This window comes from Podarcis erhardii (assembly GCF_964252035.2).
Source record: "Podarcis erhardii genome assembly, chromosome: 7".
Lineage (NCBI taxonomy): Eukaryota > Metazoa > Chordata > Lepidosauria > Squamata > Lacertidae > Podarcis > Podarcis erhardii.
In genome coordinates, this window is record NC_138511.1 from 88,143,280 (window position 1) to 88,158,293 (window position 15,014).

The 15,014-nt window shown below is 45.4% G+C and overlaps 1 long non-coding RNA gene across 1 annotated transcript; it reads left to right on the forward strand.

The window, feature by feature from the left end:
• The first annotated feature begins 922 nt into the window (after nucleotides 1-922).
• LOC309347659 lies at nucleotides 923-8,734 on the forward strand. The gene is made up of 4 exons (XR_014159005.1): nucleotides 923-1,164; nucleotides 3,071-4,968; nucleotides 7,064-7,117; nucleotides 7,724-8,734. It is a non-coding gene; the product is annotated as an uncharacterized lncRNA (long non-coding RNA).
• Nucleotides 8,735-15,014: the final 6,280 nt, after the last annotated feature.

The following is a 15,014-nucleotide window of genomic DNA, read 5'->3' on the forward strand; positions in this document are numbered from 1 at the left end:
CCATTTCATCCGCACTAGCATGATCCTAGGTTTGATTTTAAAAGCGCTTTTTCTGCTTGCTAGTGACCTCTTAACAGTGTACACATGTGCATATTGTGGTGTTGATGGGTGGGGAGAAACCTTTCAACCTCAATCATTTCAAGCAAGATTGTATTTAAAAGCTATATGAGGCTCTGAAGCATCAATATTCAATCTGCAAAATTTTCAGATTTTCAGATATTCAATCTGCAAAATTTTCAGATTTTCCTAACAGTAGTTGCTCTAATCTAGCCATCCCCAACCTGCGGCCCTCCAGATGTTTTGGCCTACAACTCCCATGATCCCTAGCTAACAGGACCAGTGGTTAGGGATCATGGGAATTGTAGTCCAAAACATCTGGAGGGCCGCAGGTTGGGGGTGCCTGCTCTAATCTTTGTGAGGCTTAATAATAATAATAATAATAATAATAATAATTTATTATTTATACCCCGCCCATCTGGCTGGGTCCCCCCAGCCACTCTGGGCGGCTTCCAAGAAAACACTAAAATACAATAACCTATTAAACATTAAAAGCTTCCTTAAACAGGGCTGCCTTTAGATGTCTTCTAAAAGTTTGGTAGTTATTTTTCCTCTATGACATCTGGTGGGAGGGCGTTCCACAGGGCGGGTGCCACTACTGAGAAGGCCCTCTGCCTGGTTCCCTGTGACTTGGCTTCTCGCAGCGAGGGAACCACCAGAAGGCCCCCAGCTCTGGACCTCAGTGTCTGGGCTGAAAGATGGGGGTGGAGACGCTCCTTCAGGTCTATTGGGCCTTTGAGGCTGCTTAGGGCTTTAAAGATCAGCACCAACACTTTGAATTGTGCTCGGAAACGTATTGGGAGCCAATGTAGGTCTTTCAAGACCGGCGTTATATGGTCTTGGCTTTCCTGAAACCAAACTTTCCTGAAACCAAGCATTTATAAACAAAGACAAGTTTGGTCATAAATGTTTATGCAGTGTATTCTTGGATGCTAGGCTGTACATGGCTCGGTGCCAATGGTACTGTATGAATCTGTGTTCCAGGCACTTGTAATACACCAATGCGCACTTTTGTTTTGTGGTCAGACAGCCTTGGGAACCTCATTGGATGCTGCTGAAGAGTGCATTTGATCCACAGGTGGAACATGTCTGGTTTGGAAATGCAAGGTACTGGAGAATTTTTTTCTGTTTGATGTTAAGATTACTACCTAGACTAGCCTTCATCAACCTGGTACAATCCAGATGTTTTGAACTACAGCTCATATTGGTCCCAGTCAGCATGGCCAGTAGCTAAGAATGATTGGGAGTTGTAGTCCAGCAATAACTGAAAGGCACCTGGTTGGGAACACTTTCAAAGATAGGAATAATAATAATAAATAATAATAAATTTTATTTATATCCCGCGCTCCCCAGCAGAAGCCGGGCTCAGGGCGGCTAACAACAATAAAATAGTACAACAGCATGATTTTATGCAAATGGAATATCTGCAGGTGTTACTCTTGGACTTTAGTTACCAGTGACCGCTAAGCTACAGTGCTACAGGAAAGCATGTGCTTCATATGTACTTTAAAGTTATGTAAAGCAGATTTGAAGCACTTGCTTTCTTGTAGCAATGTAGTTTAGCGGTTACTGGTAGCTACGAGGGATAAACTACAGTGCCCATAATTCTTTGAGTGTGTGTCTGTGATTAGAATGTACTTGGAAGGTAAAATGTTTACACCATGGGTAGGCAAACTAAGGCCCAGGGGCCAGATCCGGCCAATCGCCTTCTAAATCCGGCCTGCGGACGGTTCAGGAATCAGCGTGTTTTTACATGAGTATCGTATTTTTCGTCCCATAGGACGCACCTAGTTTTTTGGGGGGGGAATAAAGGATTATTTTCCCCCTTTATTTCTCCCCCAAAACCAGGTCGGGGAAACAGAACCAGGTCGAGGAACAGCAGGATGGCGGCGCTGTGCCTCCCTGCTGTCCCCCGAGCTTGTGGGGCTGGCCGATGTCTGCCCAGTGCGCCCTGCCCACCGGGCGGCAGGCTGCTATCCGCAGCGTGGGGAGCCCTGCGGGGAATTCCTGCAGGGCTCCCCACGCTGCGGATGTCTGCCCGGCGCGAGGGGCGCTCTGCTTCAGGGCGCCTTTCGCGCCGGGTGGCAGGCTGCTATCCGCAGCCTAGACAGCCCTGTGGGAACTCCTGCAGGGCTGCCTAGGCTGCGGGTGTCTTCTTGAAGCCTGGAGAGCGAGAGGGGTCGGTGCGCACCGACCCCTCTCGCTCTCCAAGCTTCAGCGAAAGCCTGCATTCACCCCATAGGACGCACCCAGATTTCCCCTTCATTTTTGGAGGGGGAAAAGTGCGTCCTATAGGGCGAAAAATACGGTAGAATGTGCCCTTTTATTTAAAATGCATCTCTGGGTTATTTGTGGGCAAAGGAATTCGTTCATCCCCCCCCCCAACCAAATATAGTCCGGCCCCCCACAAGGTCTGAGGGACAGTCGACCGCCCGCTGCTGAAAAAGTTTGCTGACCCCTGGTTTACACAGCCTCCTTCCCAGTTATGTCTAAGGGAGAAGGCTTTTCTTTCGTCTATTGAAACCTTACTCTGTTATGGTAAGGTTACCAGATGTCTCTGTTTCCCAGGGACAGCCCGTAGATTTACAAATCAGTCACCTGACAAAATCCATCCCCAAAATGTCCATGGGTTTAATTTAATGCCCCTGAATTTATAGTTTAAGTGTTGTAGATTTATAAGATAACTGTAAATTACTCCTACATGGCATTCTCTTTGGAAGGAAACAACTCATTCTTGAGTTTCTCTTTGGAATTAGTAGGGAATGAATGTTGTGTGATTGGTTCAATGGCATAAGACACAACAATATGTAGATTGAAGTGTGATTGGCTAGCTGCTATCGCATGGTTTTCTCTCAAAATGTGATTGGCTCCCTGCCAACTCGCACTTGTTTTCATATTTCACTTCCGTTTTCCTCTTCCTCTTTTATTCAGTTGCTTTTTCCAGGGTTGAGTGTTTGGTTTTGGCAGTATCAGCAGCCTTTTAACACATCCACGTGTACTTTTTGTATTGTAGTTATTGAAGCTAATAAGACGTCAAAGAAACGAAAATGTGTGGTTAATGATTTGATACTAAAAGATTTTCCATTTATCAGAAGAGGAGTGAAGGAACACTCTGCATTTTGTTCACTATGTGAAGTAACTTTTACCGTTGGAAGTGGCGGGCGAACCTCAGTCGTTGAACATGTTGCAACGAAAAGACATAAAAGCTCCTTGATTCGGGAAAGTAGCAACGCAAAGAACGTATCAACATACTTTAAGACGATTGTGCCAGATCAAAGTGAAATAAACATTGCCCTTCAAGAAGGAACTTTCGCATTTCATACCGTGAGGCATTACCACAGTTTCAAGTCTATGGACTGTACTTCCAGCTTGATTAAGAAATTAACGTGTTCCAGAACAAAAGTTGAAGCCATTGTCAAACACGTGATTGCTCCCTGGGCGATTGCTGAAGCTGTAGAAGAAAGCAATAGAGCTTCTTTTGTAACTATACTTCTAGATGCTTCAAATCATTGTAATACAAAATTGCTACCAATTATTGTTCGCTACGTACATGTGAATGCTGACAAAGCTGTGTCCATCCGTAATAAAATTGTGGACTTTGTTCAAATTACAGGGGAAACAGCTGAAATAATATACACGGCTTCATTTCAAACAATCAAGCATCTTGGTTTGGAGCATAAAGTGGTAGCGGTTTCAGCAGACAATACGAACACTAACTTTGGTGGTCTGAAGAGGAAAGGTTCAAACAATGTCCTTGCCAAAATGAAGGAAGGTTTGGGAAAGAATATTCTCTGCTTGGGGTATAACGTTCAAATGATACATAACAGTGCACATTCTGCAATAAATTCAATCCCAGTTGATGTTGAAGGACTTGTGGTAAAGGTTTTTGGTTATTTCCACATATTTACAGTGAGAGTAGAACATCTAAAAGAGTTTTGTGAGTTTGTAGGACAGGAGCACAATAATATTCTTAGCTATAGCAATGTCAGGTGGCTTTCGCTGCTGCCAGCCATCAGAAGGATCTGTGAAAATTATGCTGCCTTGAAATCCTTCTTTCTGTCTGAGGAGAAATGCCCAGCCCTGCTGAAAAATTGGTTCAGTGATCCTTGCACCTATTTGTGGATGAATTTTGTTGCCTCAACGCTGCCACTTTTCCATGATTCCGTACTCCAAGCCGAAGGAGAGGAAGTAACAGCAGTGGAATCTTGTATGATTCTCAACATTTTGATTCAGAAACTTCAGGCTAGGAGTGATGACAAGTTTATTCCTATCTCAGTGAGGAAACTTTTGCCATCTCTCGAAGAAGGTGGTTCCTGCAAACAGGAAGAATTTCTCACCATATCAAAAGACTTCTACACTACTGCTGTTGAATACCTAACTGCTTGGAGCTCCCACTCTGAAGATATTAGGTGTATGGAGTGCATTTTGCTTCGGACTTCTCCGCAGAGAGAAAACTTTGAAGAGTGTCTCCAATATTTTTCATCAAGAGTAGGAGGAGTTGGTCTAAGTGAAGATCATTTATTTGATGAAATTTCTTCTTTGAAAGAATATGTATCAAAAGAAAAGATAACTAAATGGAATGAAGATGGCGCTGATGTGTGTTCAAGATGGAGTGACGTTTTCTCATTCTTCTCTCAGAAGATGATCCCCTATCCACAGCTACAGAAGTTGGTTCAACTCTGTCTCTGTCTACCAGGAAGCAATGCTGCAGTGGAGAGAGTGTTTTCTTCCATGAACATGATGTGGACATCTCAGAGATCAAGGCTTGATATTGACACTATCAAAGCTATGTTAGCGGTCCAAAGTAACTTTGCCATGGATTGCCAGGAATTTGCAACAAAACTGGAGTCAAGAAGAGGTCTTCTCAGCAAGGTGCACTCCTCGGAACAATACAACTAGTTAGGAACAAAGGTAACTCTTCAATTTCATTAATGTAGTTGTTTTAATGTACTATCTTAGTAATAAAGGCAGACTTCCTATTGAGCTGTCATTCCAAAGTTGAAAAGTGTCCCCGGATTCATTGAAAAAAATCTGGTAACCTTATGTTATGGAGCACATCAATTGTCTCCAGCCGCAAAAAAAACACCATTCTGCTCCTTGGACTTTATCCTTGGAAGTTAGGGGACCAGTATTTTGAGAGCACTTGTCCCTTGCTGCCCTAGAGACAAGAAATCTAGAAATGGACGCACTTCATGCTGTCAACCCAATGGGGATATCTGGAGAGGTTGCTCGCTCTCAGCTCTGTCCTTGTGGCGTATGGGAGCGTAGGCCTTTGGGCTCTGTGACGTATAGGCCTCTTCCACACTGTTGGAGAGCAGGCTGGGCCCTCTGAGGTCTGCAACCTGCATATTCCTGCTCTGAGTCTTTGGACAGTGACTGAGGAGATAAACCATGAAGGAGACATTGCTTCACTTGGGTAGTGTTTGCTTACTGTAGCCGTTGCTTTGTGCTAGTGGCATTGTTAAAAAGTTGTGTTCAATCCAGTGCTTCTTAAACCTTTGGGAGTGAGGTCCATAATTTACATAGGAACATAGGAAGCTGCCGTATACTGAGTTACGACCAGGGGTTGACAACTTAAGGCTTAACTGGCCCCATGAGCTGCCCGCTTGGCGAGTCCCTGCACGCTGTGCTAAAGCAGTTCGGCGCGGGGACTCTTCTGCGGCTCTGGAAATTGCTTCTGCACATGCCCAGACGCCAGAAATCGCTTCTGCGCAAGCACAGTTTCCGGCGACACAGACATGCGTAGGCACGATTTCTGGCATCGCACTAGCCTGGCCCACGGAGGATTTCTGTGGGAGTGATCTGGCCCATGGCCAGTAACCCTTGCTGACCCCTGGTTAAGACTGTTGGTCCATCAAACTTAATGCTGTCTACACTGACTGGCAGTGGTTCCCCATGGATTCAGGCAGTGGTCATTACCGGCCCTGCCTGGAGATGCCAAGGAGTGAACCTGGAACCTTCTGCATGCAAAACAGTTACCGTATTTTTTGCTCTATAAGACTCACTTTTTCCCTCCTAAAAAGTAAGGGGAAATGTGTGTGTGTGTTATGGAGCGAATGCAGGCTGCGCAGCTATCCCAGAAGCCAGAACAGCAAGAGGGATTGCTACTTTCACTGTGCAGCGATCCCTCTTGCAGTTCTGGCTTCTGAGTTTCAGAATATTTTTTTTCTTGTTTTCCTCCTCCAAAAACTAGGTGCGTCTTGTGGTCTGGTGCATCTTATAGAGCGAAAAATACGGTAGTTTTGAGATACCATTGAGCTGAGCCCCTTCTATTATTATTGAACTCATAAGTATCCTGTTACAGGCTGCCTAGCAATATTTTTAAGAGATTAAGTATAAAAAAAAGTTATTATATAAAGACATGCAATTCATAGAAATCAACATCTTTCCCCAATGTTGTTGTTTAGTCATGTCTGACTCTTTGTGACCCCCTGGACCAGAGCACGCCAGGCCCTCCTGTCTTCCACTGCCTCCCGCAGTTTGGTCAAACTCATGCTGGTAGCTTCAAGAACACTGTCCAACCATCTCGTCCTCTGTCGTCCCCTTCTCCTTGTGCCCTCCATCTTTCCCAACATCAGGGTCTTTTCCAGGGAGTCTTCTCTTTCCCCAATAACAGCAGCAAAAAGCTCTGGTGGCACAAGCAGCTAAGCTTTCTAGTCTATCTCCTCTCGCTGGAAAATAAAATAAAAGACTCTTGCATTCAAATTTAACACTGGATTGCATATTATATATTCCACGTTTTAATTAGCGTGTTGGTATTAGAGTATATATTGCTTATATAAATAGAATTTAATAGGCAGGGGGTCAGTAACCAAGTCGCTCCAAGAGGATCCACGGCAGAAGTGCTATGGGCTCATCATGAATTTTCTTTAAACTCCCTAGAAATTGGGGGTGGGGATGACACAGACACACACTCATTGTGTGACCAGTCCAGGAATACATTGGGAGTCCCAGTTTGAGAAGCAGCTGTCTTAACAGTTATACAATTTTGTTCTTCCCATTCTAGTACACTTGAAAGTTCATTGCATGCTGTTGGAATGGCCACATAATCCTGAAGTGGGTATGTACAGCAGTTTTGACTCTCAAGGTATTCATGATAACAATTAATTTTTCCTATTTGCCTTTTGCGGCCTGGGGTGTGTGTGTGTGTGTGTGTGTGTGTGTGTGTGTGGTTAAGACCACTGTGGAGTGTTGTCTTTATAAACGCCACTGTGAAAATAATGCTGTACTCTTAGGTTTAAACTAAAAGTGCATTGAAATATAAAATGGTATAAGCAGTTCTGAAAGGGCATCAGCTGTGTTGGAGTGCAGTGCCCATTATTCCAGGCCATTGGCAATGCTGGCCTAGAGCTTAGACAGCTTTCTACAAATTCATTTGCCTTGCCGTCCCTCCTGCTGTCAACCCAATGGGGATATCTGGAGAGGTTGCGTAAACCTTTGGGCTCTGTGATATGATTGAGGTCTTGCTTTTTATTGGTGCATGCTTGATTGATTTCCCTCCCTCAATTTTTTTTCATTGCTTTCTCCACAAAGTCTCAAAGTGACTTACAAGGTTTGTACAATACAAAAAAGCTTTAAAATCAGTAAAAAAAAAAGTGCTGATTTTATGTTCAGGAAGCCGAGAACCAAAAACAGCCTGTTGTATGTTTTTGTTTTTATTTATTAGGCCGTTGTAAATGGAAGAAGAATAACTTGGGGGGGAAAGAGCTGGAGAAGATGCTGAGATTGTGGTCTTGTGAAAGCATCAGCTATTTAAGTGTAGGTCAGAAGAGAACAGAACAGCCCTGGAGAAATGGCTACCTTTGGTCTCCAGTAGGCCTTCAAGACTACAATTCCCATCACCCCTGGTTGCTGACTGTGCTGGCGGGATTTGGAAGGCCCCAACATCGACATGGCACTATGATGGCCTTCTCTGGCAGCAACATGGTGGAAGAGAAGCTTCAATGCTGTGGATACTAATATGAGCAGGAATGATCTCCAAAGCCTTAATGCGGAGAACTATCATCTTGCTTTCCCCCCTGATTAGCAGCTGCTGCTGTAGTGGTAACAAACCAGCAAGATATGTGACCCACTGCCTTTGTGCTGTGAGCAAAGGTGGTTGAGAGAAATACTTGAATGGGGACAAAGATAATGGTCCAAAACTAAATTAACTGGTTGGGATGAAGCTGTTTTCTGCATTTGCAGAATTTGACAGCTGGCCATTGGTGGAACATTGGGCGAGTTTTAATTCAGTTCTGTTTTAGGTGCCAAACACATGTGTTTGTTTCATCACACTTAACTCTGCTAGCATTGCACTTACCATGTTTCCCCTTCTGAAAAGTGTTGTTTAAAGATGTAGATGTATATTGGAAAAGTAATTGTTTACATTATTCTGTGTTTTGCTGTTTCATTTGCCTTCAGAAGTATATGTTACACCCGAGCAGAGCAGCTTGTAAAATTCTGAAGGCTTGGAAAGAATTGCCAAGGACCACATGAAAAAACTGCAAATTGAACAGGAAGGGGGGCTGGACTGGCAAATCATGATGTTGTTGGTACTTCCCAAACACTTTGAAGTGTTTCTATTTAAACGAATTAGTAAACTAAACTAGAAATAAGCTTCTCAGCAGATGGAGCTCTATGACATTTACAGGAAGGGGGGACCCGTTTGTTACTGAAATGACGGGAGGCACATATTTAAAGTTGTATCTTTTCGACTTGACAGCTCAGGGAAGATACCTAGCTTTATAAATTTGTAGAAAATCAGTGGTTTGACCAATTCCTCCATTCCAATGCCATTTTGCCCTGAAGGAAAAGACTCTTTTCCCTCCCACCTCCCGCCATAATCCCTCAAGCGTGAGGACACGATACACACACCCCACCCAGGGAAGTGCCAAGGGGTAACAATTGCTGAGCAGATAGTTTCCAAAAGTCCATCACCGGGCTTGCCCCAGGTTATGGATGTGCTATTGCCCTTTGATGGTGGGTCCTTGAGAGGTGCCTGGACATGTTTTGCCTATCCTAATCTTGTACCAAGGACTTATCTGGACACGTTTGCCAAGGTTGAACTAGTGTACCCCCTGTCTACCCCTCCCCTTTTGTGACATATCAGTGATATAACGATGATGTATCGATGGTGCTGTACGAACTATTCTGGAATGTTGTGAGAAGTTTTAAAAGCCAATGTCACCCCATGCTCTGGGTTCTTACTGCTGTTTGAACCTGTTGCGCAACAATAAAGGATCTAAGTCTGCTGTTTTGCTCCAAATTACTTACTTGGCTGGAACATCCTTTTACTGACTGCATGGACCCGCAGGGGACTTGGACCCCGACAAGCTGGGCTGTTGAGTAGTCTCTCACCCCAGAATTTTTCCTTATCACTTTGAATGTTCCAGCAGAGGAACTAGAAGGCAGGACTCCAATCCTGGGCCCACTGGGTGAGGTGTTAGGTGGATTGCAGTGAAAAACAGGCCCTCATTTCAGAAGAGAAGGCGGCAGAGGGGCATATGCACACAGCCTCGCACCCCCCCCCCCAAGCATGCAGCATCCCAGTTCAGAGCCAAGGAGCACAAAGAAAGTGACTTGCACCCCTGTCTCTTCCAGGAATGTCTGGCCAGCCTCATGAACGTCATCCTCCGGACGGAGGAATATCCACCCATCACATGGAGGTCACTTGCACAACTCTTCGTCACCTTCCTGGAGCTGATCTCCACCTCCCTGCAGGAGAAGACCTTCCTCATGAAAAGAGGGGTCCTGATCCCCACCGTTTGTGCCAATGACCCTCCTGCAGACTCTGCCACTGTCTTGGTTTCAGAAAGGCACAGCTGTTTCTCAGTACTATGGAGACACACACTGAGATGGCCACCTTGGACCTCCTTTTGTGCCCTGACACCTTTGACCAGGGATCACCGTATTTTTCGCTCTATAATACGCACCCGACCATAAGACGCACCTAGTTCTAGAGGAGGAGAACAAGAAAAAAAAGATTCTCTCCATCTCTGCTCAGCGCCTCTCCGGCAAAGCGGGAGGAAAAACGGAAGGGGCTCCGTTTCTCCTCCCGCTTTGCTGAAGGGACACTTTGCAGCTCTTCCTCTCTGCACAGCACCCCTTCAGCGAAGCGGCAGGAGAAACGGAGCCCCTTCCATTTCTCCTCCCTCTTTGCTGAAGGGGTGCTGCAACCCTAGCTATGCTTGGAATGTGGAAAGAGATTCATTGAGAAGGACAAACTCACGATCCATCAAATAATTCACACCGGTGGAAAATATTTCAGTGCCAAGAATGTGGAAAGCGCTTCAGTCACAGGGTCCGTCTTGTTTCCCGTCAAAGAACTCACAGTGGGGGAGAACTATAGCAGTTACTATATCCAGATTTAATTTTAGGAGACTTCAATCAGTGTGAGGTGAGGATTGCAGCTGGGTTCTTTGCCATATCTGGTGCCCCATAGCTATTCCTACTACGTACCCAGAACTGTGACTTGCAAGTCCATGGCCAAGGTGTTTAATACCTTCTTCACGTCATGACTGAACAGAGTGATAAGAGCGATTGGGCGAGACTGATGAAGTTGCCCTCCATGTTCAACTTTCCTTGGAAAGACTTGGTGTAAAAATTGGGATAGTTGATTGAATATTAAATATTCTATATTTTGATTCTGTTTGAAGTGTCCTAGTATTAATTGCATTTAGCCTTTTAGGCAGAGCCTAGGGCTTGCCGATCAGAAGGTTGGCGGTTCGAATACCCACGACGGGGTGAGCTCCCGTTGCTCAGTCCCTGCTCCTGCCAACCTAGCAGTTCAAAAGCACATCAAAGTGCAAGTAGATAAATAGGTACCACTCCGGCGGGAAGGTAAACGGCGTTTCCATGAGCTGCTCTGGTTCGCCAGAAGCGGCTTAGTCATGCTAGCCACATGACCCGGAAGCTGTACGCCGGCTCCCTCGGCCAATAAAGCGAGATGAGCAGCGCAACCCCAGAGTCGTCCACGACTGAACCTAACGGTCAGGGGTCCCTTTACCTTATTAGGATTGATTTTTATGTGTCTGCATTTTGTAATCCCCATGCCACCCTCCTGCACTGTGTAAAGCTATGATGTGTGCATTGCCTACCACTTCCAGCCTTATCTGACCCCAGAAGGGCAGGTGATGTTTGGAGAAAGAGGGAGGAGTTGAGCTAGCATTCCGTGTGAGAACTCACATATCTCCTCAAAGGTCTTTGACATCTTTTGGTACCAGGGAAGTAAGATATGGGATTGGAATGTCAACAGTCCCATGGAAGGCCTGGTTGCCAAGGGAATGGTCTAAATGTGTGACATGTTGTTGTTGTTTAGTTGTGTCCGACTCTTCATGACCCCATGGACCAGAGCTCGCCAGGCACTCCTGTCTTCCACTGCCTCCCACAGTGTGGTCAGATTCATGTTTGTAGCTTCGAGAACACTGTCCAACCACCTCATCCTCTGTCGTCCCCTTCTTCTTGTGCCCTCAATCTTTCTCAACATCAGGGTCTTTTCCAGGGAGTCTTCTCTTCTCATGAGGTGGCCAAAGTATTGGAGCCTCAGCTTCAGGATCTGTCCTTCCAGTGAGCACTCAGGGCTGATTTCCTTCAGAATGGAGAGGTTTGATCTTCTTGCAGTCCATGGGACTCTCAAGAGTCTCCTCCAGCACCATAATTCAAAAGCATCAATTCTTCGGCGATCAATGTGTGACTTATGAGACCCAAATGGCCTGAGCACTCTGGGACACCGCAAGGTAATTTCAGAGGAATCAATATCCCATGACCCGTAACCTTTTGTGATGTTTTATGAGTCTTCGGTGTTGTGTATATAAGTTTCTTCTAACGTGCCTCTCTGCAGCCTTTTCGAACCATCCGTTCTGCAGAACAACTGGTTAGCAAGGCTGTCCTATTGCAATAGTTTGCATAAACCGTGTCCCTGCAGGATAATAATAATAATAATAATAATAATAATAATAATAATAGTAATAATTTATACCCCGCCCATCTGGCTGGGTCTCCCCAGCCACCCTGGGCTGCTTCCAACAAAGTATTAAAATGCAGTGGTCTGTTAAACATTAAAAACTTCCCATTAAAAGATTGCTCTCATTCTCTTGGTTCTGAGTTTTTGTTTCAGGTGTTCCCTCCCCTGGGTAACGAACTGGTGAGGTAGAAGCAAATTCTTACCACACGAACAATTCCCATACTTTATTATTTCTATTGCTATTCTATTAACTTTGTATAGTGCCCTTGATCTGAAGATGCCAGGGTTTTCACAGCATGATTAGGGAGTCTCACAGTGCTTCCTCTTTCAGCACCCTGAAGCTGCAAATTGGTGGTCCTCCTTTTTTTCTCCTGCTCTAGAGGTTAGGATATGAACCAGTGGCTTAAAGATCGTGGAATGGGGTTCTGATTAAACTTCAGGCAGATCTCTCTGACAGTAAGAACTGTTCAACAGTAGAACAGACTCCGTCAGAAGGTGGCGTCCTCTCCTTCTTGGGAGGTTTTTAATCAGATGTTGGGTGGCCATCTCTCATTGAGATTCCTGCATTGTCAGTAGTTGGACTAGATATCCTTTGGGGTGCCTTTCGACTCTACATTTCTGTTCTATTCCTGATTGCCATAGTCATCCTCTGCATGACCAGGATGGTGGCAGTGTCTGCTTGAAGGTCTTCCTTTTAAAAGACAACTGAAGGCGGCCCTGTTTAGGGAAGATTTTAATGTCTGACACTGTATTGTTTTTAATATTAGGTTGGAAGCTGCCCAGAGTGGCTGGTGACACTCAGATGGGCGGGGTATAAATAATAAATTATTATTATTGTTCCTGGTATCCTCTGAACACCACACATAGCACGTTTGTCATAAAAGCCTTTCGTCTGTGAGAAGCTTATGTCAAGTGCTATCCTCTTCGTTTTCGAAGTTGAGCAGTTAAGCAAACACTCTGCTCCTTGCACAAGTGTGTGCACACAGAGTGAGAGATAGAAAAACATATACAAAGCAACAATGGGTGTGAGGGGTTGAAGTGGTTGTAAAAATATGTTGGTGGTTCGGGAAACCCTCTCAGGCTCCTCAGGGGTCGGAAGGATGGGTGAACCCCAAACAAGGAGAAGTGAAGCAAAGGCACTTTAAGCAATGGTCGTTTATTCTGTTGCAACTGGTTCCCTATACAAGCAGCAACAGGAGCAGGAGGAGGAAGCCCTATGCAAGGCAAATCTGGATTTCATACACCCCTAGGATTGGGGGGTGGGGTGTCCTAAACGCCATGGATCCGTCATTTTGCAAGGTGAGGGGAGTTGCATTGGTGTGGGTGCAAGAAGGTGTAAGGCTTGCGGGCAAATTCATTTCTCCAACCCACGGAGAACCCACACCGATTGTAAGGTGGAAGAAGCAAGGTTATATGGTGACATCTATATAGTGACATTCTGTTTGCCAGCACTTGTCCCATCACCTCCTGGCAAATAGAAGGGGAAGAAATGGAGGCAGTGAGAGATTTTACTTTCCTGGGCTCCATGATCACTGCAGATGGTGACAGCAGCCATGAAATTAAAGGATGCCTGCTTCTTGGGAGAAAAGCAATGACAAACCTAGACAGCATCTTAAAAAGTAGAGACATCACCTTGCCAACAAAGGTCCGTATAGTAAAAGCTATGGTTTTCCCAGTAGTGATGTATGGAAGTGAAAGCTGGACCATAAAGAAGGCTGATCGCCGAAGAATGGATGCTTTTGAATTCTGGTGCTGGAGGAGACTCTTGAGAATCCCATGGACTGCAAGAAGGTCAAACCTCTCCATTCTGAAGGAAATCAGCCCTGAGTGCTCACTGGAAGGACAGATCCTGAAGCTGAGGCTCCAAGACTTTGGCCACCTCAGGAGAAGAGAAGACTCCCTGGAAAAGACCCTGATTTTGGGAAAGATGGAGGGCACAAGGAGAAGGGGACGACAGAGGACGAGATGATTGCATAGTGTTCTCGAAGCTACCAGCATGAGTTTGACCAAACTGTGGGAGGCAGAAGTGCCTGGCGTGCTCTAGTCCATGGGGCACAAAGAGTCAGACACGACTAAACAACAACAACAAAGGATACTAGATACAGTGGTACCTCGGGTTAAGAACTTAATTCGTTCCGGAGCTCCGTTCTTAACCTGAAACTGTTCTTAACCTGAGGTACCACTTTAGCTAATGGGGCTTCCCGCTGCCGCCTCGAAATTTCTGTTCTCATCCTGAAGCAAAGTTCTTAACCTGAGGTAATATTTCTGGGTAAGCAGAGTCTGTAACCTGAAGCATCTGTAACCTGAAGTGTCTGTAACTGAGGTAGCACTGTATATAAAGTTTATCTGATATACAGTGGAACCTGGGTTTTTGAGTGTCTTGGAAGCCGAAAGTTTTGGTTTTCGAATGCTGAAAACCTGGAAGTAATTGCTTCCATTTTCGAATGTGCCTCGGACGTTGAACAGCTTCCGCTGTGTGTTTTTCCATTTTTTTCTTTTGTGCCTCAGTTTTTGAATGTCTTCCAGAACGGATTATAGTTCTACATGGTGATACAAATAGTTATATGTAAGTTTATCTAGAGCTTCCACGTATCACAAGAAGGGTTGTCTTTATTTGGGAAAGTAGCACATATTAAAAGGAAAATGCTTTATTAGGAGGAAAAAGTAAGAGAGTAACGCCATAGCAAATGGGGTCGGGAAGAGGCTGGTGGGGTTTTAAGGCAGTGTTTGGCCTCAGAGTTCAGGTCTCGGTCCTTTCAAGGTGCAGTTTACACCAAAGTAAAGCCAGGCTGGTGCCCGGAGAGTTTGCTGCACAGCCTCTCCCCCTCCGGGCCTTTCCTGCTCCTCCTGCTTCTGTTTCCAAGGGAGGGAGCAGCTCAAAAGCCAGGCCAGAGGGTCCCCCAAATAAGACCCCCCTCCGGGTGCAGGCCGTGCCCGGGGCTCCGGCTTCGCGGGGGGAGAGAGGGGGGAGCGCCCGGCTCGCCAAGGGTTAAAAGGAATTGAGATGCATTCCTAG